This window comes from Chelonoidis abingdonii, chromosome 4, assembly GCF_003597395.2.
Source record: "Chelonoidis abingdonii isolate Lonesome George chromosome 4, CheloAbing_2.0, whole genome shotgun sequence".
In the NCBI taxonomy this organism is placed as follows: Eukaryota; Metazoa; Chordata; order Testudines; family Testudinidae; genus Chelonoidis; species Chelonoidis abingdonii.
Window position 1 is genome coordinate 112,103,441 of NC_133772.1, and position 8,871 is coordinate 112,112,311.

Genomic DNA, 8,871 nt, shown 5'->3' on the forward strand with positions numbered 1-8,871 from the left:
AAAGAAGAAGACATAAAAATGGTCTTTGTATCAAGATGACAATATACAGGGTCAATTGCTTAAAAGAAAAAATGAATAAACAGTCTTATCCAAAAAGAATTACAATTTAAAACATTCCAGCAATTACACACATGTAAATACAAAAACAATATAAAAACCTATATTGTCTTATACCTGTACTTACAACTGGGAAACAGAAGATTAGAAACCTGAAGGTAGAGAGATCCTCTCTCAGAGCCGAGAGAGCACTAGAGACACAGACAAAGGACACATACCCAAAAATTCCCTCCCTGAGCTTTGAAAAATCCGGTTTCCTGATTGGTCCTCTGGTCAGATGTTTGGTTCCCTTTGTTAACCCTTTACAGGTAAAAGAAACATTAACCCTTAGCTATCTGTTTATGATACCTGCCCCTTAGCCAACCCCCTGATCCCGGCCCCTTACCCCTGACTCCCCCCTCACCTGGAGCCTCAGTGCATCCGGCAGTTTCCCTTGACAGCTGCACTGTGGCTCCGGTGGGGCTCCTGAGCCAGAGCCACACTGTTGAGCTGTTCAGGGACACTCCTGGATGTGCTGAGGCTCCGGGCAAGGGGCAGAGCCGGGGTTGGGCCGGGGTGGGAGCCTCAGCCGTTCTCTTGGGGGCCCCTGCGGAGCTCGGGGCCTGGGGCAAATTGCCCCACTTGCCCCCCCCCAGGTGGCCCTGAGCAGCTATCACAGGGGTGAGCAAACTGTGGCCTGCGGGCCACATCTGGCCCGCAGGACTTTCCCACCTGGCCCTCGAGCTCCTGGTCTGGGACACTAGCCCCTGGCTCCTCCCCTGTTGTCCCCCATCTCCCGCAACCTCAGCTCGCTAGCTCCACCACCAGCGCAATGCTCTGGGCGGTGGGGCTGTCAGCTCCTGGGGCAGCACAGCTGCAGAGCCCGGCCTGACGCGGTGCTCTGTACTGCATGGTGGTGGTGGCGGCAGCAGCAGCAGCGTAACCTAGCTCCAGCTGGGCAGCTTGGCTGAGCGCCGCCAGCCACCGGTGCTCCAGACAGCGCGGTAAGGGGGCATGGAGCAGGGTGGGTTGGACAGAGGGCAGGGGAGTTTGGGGTAGTGGTTGGGAGAAAACAGGGGGTTGAATGGGGGCAGGGGTCCTGGCGACAGTCAGGAAGGACGGGGGTTGGATGGCATGGCAGGGGGCAGTCAGGGGCAGGGCTTCTGGGGGCAGTCAGGGAACAGGGAGAAGCGGAGGCTGGATGGGGCAGGGGTCCTGGGGAGGCCATCAGAAATGAGAGGAGGGGTTGGATGGGGCAGCGGGAGTCCGGGGGCAGTCAGGAAACAGGAAGTGGGGGTGTGTGGATGGGGCAGGGTTCCCAGAGGGGGTTGGATGGGGCAGGAGTCCCAGGGGGAGGGCAGATATGAGGTGCGGGCTGAGCCACAACCCCCTCCCCTAACCGGCCATCCATACAATTTACGAAACCCGATGTGGCCCTCAGGCCAAAAAGTTTGCCTGCCTGTAGCGAGGGGGGTCCCCTCCCCCACGCTCCTGAGACAGGGCATAGGCTAGGAACCCTGCAGCCCCGGGCAGAGGCCCGGCCGCCTATCCCCGCCCCCAGGAAGTCAAGGGGTGGGACCGGAAGTGCAAGGCCCCCTCGGCCTGTTCCCGCCCCCAGGAAGTCAGGGGGCGGGACAGGAAGTATAAAAACCCGGTCCCAGCCCTCAGTTAGGAGGCCGCTGGATAAGGCAGACGTGGGTGCCCGAGCTCCCGCTGGGCCTGGCTTACCCCTCGCTTGGTATCCAGAGGGGTCCTGGCCTGACCTCCCCTGGGGCCAGCATCCAGAGCAGCGGGCCGCGCCTTCGGACGCTCGCCCTGCGGAGGACTGGATCGGACCGCCTGGACCCCAGTACCCCGAGGAGTGGACCGGCACCTGCCCGATTACCGCCAGAATGCTGAGGACTTGGACCTGACCGCCTGACCCCCTGTTATCCCGAACCTTGTGTGTACTGGACCCCCCCCCCGGCTCTGGAGCCAGGAGAGGAGACCGAGATTACTGTGGAACTCCTCTTGGAGACGCCTTTGTGGCGAAGGGCAGTACCAGGGAGGGGGAGTAGGAAGCAGCCGAGGGGCGCGTTGACCGACAAAGTCACTGCAGCAACCCCAGCCGATGGTCGTCGTGCATCGCCAGGATCCCCCCTGACATCCGGTCGTGGGGGGTTGTTTCCGGGAACCGCGCTCACCCGGTCATTGTTCGGGCCAACGCCCACTGACCGCTTAGCGGCGACAGCCGCTACTAGGCCCTGGGCTGGAACGCATGTAGGTGGCGGGCCGCGTATCCCCCTGCCACCCCTTAAGTGTGGCAAACTCCATCCCCCTTCCTATTACTGAACTTGCCCCCCAGACCCCAACTGCTGTAGCGCTGCCCGCCCCAAAGGGCCGGAGCCCCTAGACTGCTTGTAGCGCTGCCCCGCCCCAAAGGGCCAGAGCCCCTAGACTGCTTGTAGCGCTGCCCCGCCCCATCTAAGGGCTTGGACTACAGACTTCATTCGCTCAGCCCCTGCGACCCGGAGCTGAGCCCCGGCCAAGGCCGCTACACTGCCCCTGAGCTATCAGCTGCCTCCAGCTTCGACATCAGGTGCCTCCATCTACCTTTTAAATGCACATTCCACTGTCATTCTGAAACTGCTCAGGGTATAGCTAAACAGGTCCTTTCTCCTATCCAAGTGTCTAATTAAAGGCTTCATAAGCCATGGAAGTAGAAGGTAACTTGCATCTCTAAGAATGACAGGAGAAATAGCAACACATACCAAACTGGTCAGTGTCTAACCAGTAGCAATCAGGTGTGGTGAGCCTCCACATGACAACGGCCACGCGCTTCTCCATGCTCAGGGCAGCTTTTATGTATGTGTGCAATCTCTGCAGCTCCAGGGTGAGCTCTGCTGAGATTACTAGGAAAGTGGCCTTTGATATCCTGAAATTCTGCTGCTACTGTTGTTCATCCTAGGTCTGGAGCACTGTCTTGTCCCACCAGTCAGTGCTTTAGCTGAGCCCAAAAGTGGCAGTCCACCATGTGAAGCCATTCCAGGAAAAGTTCAAGTAAATGTGTCTACTCAATTTCAGCCATCTCCACCTCAGATGCTTGTATCACCCTGGTTCTGAAGTCACTGAACAACTTGATATATATGTGCAGCAGCCTGTTTATATTAGGTATCATGAGGGTCACAGCACTCAGCAACTTTTCTCCATGCTTCCTGACAGTGTTTTGAAAATGGCACTGGCCTGTAACAAGATGGATGATGGGATGAAATGAGAGGAATCATAGAAATTATTTAGTTTGACCACAAGTTTCACAATTCCTGTGTCTTCCAATTGGTATCCCACAAAGAGCAGTGAGGAAAATTCCAGAATTTATAAGGCCTAGTGATAGAGTAATGCACCATAGGATGTCTGCCCAGAACGTGGCGCAGTTATTTAAAAACAACACAGGTGTTTTGGACATAATTATCTCACACGGAAGTAGCTTAACTGGGGATAAATAATGTGGTGTGGGCACACTGGTGATGAAAAAGTTGTCCTGCATCACTTAACACAAGTGATGCCCTTAAAAGGAACCCTTTCACATCTCTCTTTACCACATCCATGTCATTATTTCATATCATCAATTCCCTATCTCCACTGGCAGGGAGGCAAAGGGGCAAAAGCATTATGAGGACTTACTGTATCGTAGCGTCCTGGTAAGTGTCTTAGTCTTTGCGTCTAAGGTTTTAATAGCAAACCAAAAACAAAGGAAAATGCTGCCTGTAGAGTTTTCTACCACACCACATCCTCGATTTTGGGGAACAGAACACCTATATAACAGCACCACAAACACAGCAGATCTCTCCACCAGAAAATAACCACAGCATAAGAAGAATTCCCATGCATGGCATGCTGGATACGTGGATAGGAAAGAGAGGGGATGTACTGGAGGAGGGAATGAGTATGCTAAGAGTACACTGATCTCCAAACTGTTCTGATCTGCTGCAATGGCCTATAGATGCACACTATAAGTTAAAGCAGACAACTAAATATTGACAAACTTTAGAAGTGTTTGCATACAAATGCAAAAAGTTTAAATACTAAAATGGATTAACTTAAGTGCCTGGCATTAAATGAGGATATAGATATAACACACATCACAGAAACTTGGATAATCATGATAATCAATGGGACATGATAGTACCAGGGTACAAAATATATAGGAATGATAGAGTAGGTCAGACGGTGGGGGGATGGCACTATGGGTGAAAGAAAGTATAAAGTATCATAGAATCTGTATGGACAGAAATTCCAAGCTTGAATAATAAAAGTATAACAGTAGGAATATACTACTGATCACCTTGACCAGGAGATCAGAGAGGCTACAAAAACAGAAAGCCCAATAATAATGGGGAATTTCAACTATTTCCATATTGGCTGGGGATGTGTCACCTCAGGATAGGATGCAGATAAAATTTTTAGACGCAATTAATGACTGAAGTAGCATTAGTGATTGCACTATTAATGAGGCAATTCTTGACTTAGTCCAAAGTGGTGCATAGAATCTGGTTCAATAGGTGAATATAACTCAAGAGCTCAGTAATAGTGATCATAACGTAATTAAATTTAACATTCTTGTAGGGGAGAAATACCAAAACAACCCAGCACAGTAACATTTAAAGAACATAAGAACAGCCATACTGGGACAGACCAATGGTCCATCTAGCCCACTATCCTGTCTTCCAGTTTGTCTACCTGCCGCATTTGCAGGTTCGGCTGACTGCAGCTCCCACTGGTTGTGGTTCACTGCTCCAGGCCAACGGGCTGTGAGAAGCAGTGCCGACGAGGGATGTGCTGGCCACGGCTTGCCGCCAAGCCACATGCCAGAGGTTGCCGACCCCAATCTAGCCCTTTCCTAATAGTTAAGGTTATGTTTATGTCACAGAGGTCATGGAAGGCATGGAATCCGTGACTTCCAGATACCTCTGTGACATTCTCTGCTTCAGGTCCAGGGGCTGCAGGACTCTGGAGCTGACAGCCGGTGGGGCCCTGGCAGTGTTCCATCCACAGGCGACAGCAGTGACAGGGGGCCCTCCCCAGGGTTTCAGCGACGGGCGACAGCCTTGCACGGGGAGGGGGGGACGCCTTTGGCAAGCGGCTGGGGTGTCGCATTTTCTCTTTGGGAAATATGGTCACCATGCAGCTCCTAGCTGCCGTGGGCGGAGGGGGAATCCCATAGCTCCCAGACACCATGGTGCTGGGGGAAAACCATGGAGCCGCAGCAGCAAAAGTCACAGACAGGTCATGGGTTCCATTAATTTGTGTTTATTGCTCATGACCTGACCATGACTTTTACTAAAAATAACCATGACAAAACCTTAGCCTTACTAATAATTTCTAACATTCTGTTTGCTTTTTTGACTGCTGCTGAACACTGAGTGGACGTTTGTAGAGAACTATGCACAGTGACTCCAAGATCTCTTTCTTGAGTCATAACAGCTACTTTATATCCCATCATTTTGTATGTATAGTTGCAACCCTATTTTTGTACGTATACACTGCTATCCTTTCCCGCTCAAGTGTCTTCGAGATCAGACCTGTTTGTGTATATGTGACCATGTCAGCCTCTAGTAGCTACAATCTGAAAAAAGCTATACTTCCTAATAGTTCTATAAAACCATATATGTTTTGATAGGTTATAATTAGTCAGTAGACTCATGAAGCCTTTGTTTTTGTATTAGCAAAATTTCAGTTATCACAGTTTGGTTTTTCTACAGAAAGACGACATGAGAGCCAACTCTAGTTTTTACTTTACAGCTGAAAGGAATGTAGCCTTTAGAACAGAGGTAGACAACCTGTGGCACGCAAGCTGATTTTCAGTGACACTCACATTGCCAGGTCCTGGCCACCGGTCCAGGGTCTCTGCATTTTAATTTAATTTTAAATGAAGTTTCTTAAACGTTTTAAAAACCTTATTTACTTTACATACAACAGTAGTTTAGTTATATATTATAGACTTATAGAAAGAGACCTTTTAAAAATGTTAAAATGTATTATCAGCACGCAAAACCTTAAATTAGAGTGAATAAATGAAGACTCAGCACAACACTACTGAAAGGCTGCTGACCCATGCTTTAGAATATGGAGGATTTTATACTTCCCAAGTTTCCCCTGACAGACTTCACTAAAATAAATATAATATTTTTCTCACCTTTGACTAATTTTGCCCTGCTTCTAGTACTACAGAGATAAAAAAACATACAAATTCCAAGCTCAACAATACAAATATACTTATAGGAGCAAGAACTAAATGATGTCCTCTCCTTCTCTGAAAATTGACAAAACACACACAGAAGAACATGCAGTACAAGAGGCACAACACAGCTAAAGATATATGGGAGCATGCAGTAAACACACTCCCAACATTGCTCAAATTCAAATACAAGCCCACAGGAAAGCAATCTTTAGAGTAGCCATAATTAATATAGAAACATGTACATGTACATACAGGAAAATAGCTTCAGCAATGCATGAATATACATAGGAAGAGGCAAAAGTAGCCTATCAGCATTTTCAATATCCACATAAAAGCATATGATAAACCAGATCCTGACATAACAAAAATGCATATAAGAGCACAAGGAAACTGGCCCCAACATTGCAAAAAAACCCAACATATTTTAATGAAAGGAGTGGGTTGGGCTTCAAATGATTTGGTGTTTGTTTCAGATAAATATTTAAAAGTTCAGATGCTTACCCAAACTATCCAACAGACCTTTGAGAGACCCTCCCCCATACCTGTCTTCCTACCTGGTGTTGTCTTTTGCATGGAAGTCTGGGGTCATTCTTCCCTGACACTGGCACCATCTGAGGTGAATGGCTGATCTTCACCACTTCCAAAACACTCCCACACCACACACAGACTGCCCCACCCCCCAAACCCTCCTTCTACCAACACCCAGGTTCACAACCCTATACTGAGAGCTCAGTGAGGGATACCTCTGGGGCTCAGGATGGGCTTGCAGAAACCAGAGACGGGCCTGGGAGTAGGAGATAAATTAAAAAAGTATTCTTATCATCTTTCCTCCTTCTCCAAATCTGGAAATGGAAAGGGATTCACAACACCTAGTCTTGAGATCTGAATTTAACACACTGAATCTGACATACCCCAAAGTCAAGAGGTGTGTTGTTTGGATCTGATGTTCTAATAGAGGCCCAATGTTAGTATTTAAAGCCTCAAATAATATATTGTAGGAACAGCCTACCTGTTTCCTTCTTTGTGTCCCTTCAAAGCACTTAAGACTAATGAGGTTGGAGGTGCTTGCCATCCTGTGGTACAATTTCAATAGGATCAGAAATCCCTACCTCATCTGGGTCATCCTTTCAATTGACACGCAAGGCATTTTTGTTTCCTTTTCCACTTGTGACTGGTTGTTTTACCCACTGTAAGTTTGGGTTGGAGGTGATTTCCTCTTCTCACGCATTCAGGAATTTATTGGCCTACGTCTGCCATTTTTAACGGTGATGTTTCAGATTCTTGAACACAAACACCATCTGAATGTATTTATTATTGTTTCTCTCCACTTCTGCTCAAAGAATTTATTTTAGTTTTTATCTGAACTCTTTATAAAACTGCTCTTCATATCCTAAGGCAAATCATTCAGTCTCTGGCAAACTTGCAGATGGAGCAGGTAAATCCCCATTTCTGGCAGAGTTCATGACACTACTCTCGTCACAATATCTTGTCTCCATTAGGCCTGAACACAGTCTCTCTCTTGATCATTGGGCCTGGTTTCTCCAGCACTTATGTGGCATCATACTCTCATATTTATCCACTAGCCGATTTTCGCAATCATCTGGAAGGGTAGGGGTACTTCTCACCCTTCACTTACTTTCTAGGTCTCCTAATTACCTCATTTTGCTGCTTCCCCCTCCCTTTGGCCAAATATCTTAAAATTCTGCTGTTTCCTCCCTTGTTCTCCCCATGCCTTAAACGCTCTCATTGTTTTGGCCAAAAAGACTGCGGAAAAGACTGTCACTCAAGGGGGCTCTGTTGTTACCCCTTTATACTGTATTCAGACCATCCAACAGCCTCAGGAACTCATGGTCTATCCAACCTGCAGACTCCCTTCATCACTCTGAGCCATAAAAGATTCAAACCCCACAAGCAGGCATTTGGCTAGTACTCAAGGCTTGCACACTATCCTGTACAAGCCAGTTGTTGGGTAGGGATAACCACGTTCCTCTTTAATGAAGATGCTCCCTTCCAGTGTAGTGCTCGTGATAACTCATGGCGGGAGAAAAGCCAGCCTGTGGTACTTTTAAGTTTTAAACATGAGGGAGACTAATCCTGGCAACCTCAGATTCCATCCTCTTCTTCCATCAAGTCTCTTTGGATGCCCAAGGCTGCCAGGCACAGATAACAGCCTTTGGCTGATATACACCGTGGAGGTTTTATTGAGAGCTGTAGCTGCTTACCAAGCAGTTGCAGCTCCCTCTCCTCATTCCCTCTCGCTTTGCCCCTTCCCTCCTCATGCCCACTCCTGCGGCCCCCGGCTGAAGAGTAAGGTAGGCTGCGGGCACGGTGGCCCAGCACGGAGGCTCCCTGTCGCATACACAAAGGAGTGGGCTCACTAAGGTCCCTCTCCTTCACGTACTTCACATCTAAAGACGCACGCGGCGCCATAACAAAACGGACAGCAGACCTGGCCGCGCGTGCGCAGTAGAGCCGCTCATGTCGGTCAGTCAGAAAAAGAGGCTGGAGGTCGTTCCACGCAAGCGCACTGAAGCTACCCTAGAGGTGACTCAATGTTAAGCCTAGAAAAGTCAGTTAAAGCCCTTTCACCCGCCATCTTAGATGCGGAGAAAGCCGGA

The 8,871-nt window shown here is 48.7% G+C and overlaps 1 protein-coding gene across 1 annotated transcript in view; it reads right to left on the reverse strand.

Annotated features, from left to right (window-relative positions):
• Positions 1–8,807, reverse strand: part of ANGEL1 (angel homolog 1) — a 323,326-nt gene extending 314,519 nt beyond the window's left edge. Inside the window, exon 1 of the mRNA XM_032801921.2 lies at positions 7,363–8,807. The gene's annotated coding sequence lies outside the window, so the exon portion shown is untranslated. The remainder of the gene's footprint in view (positions 1–7,362) is intronic.
• Between the last annotated feature and the right edge of the window lie 64 nt (positions 8,808–8,871).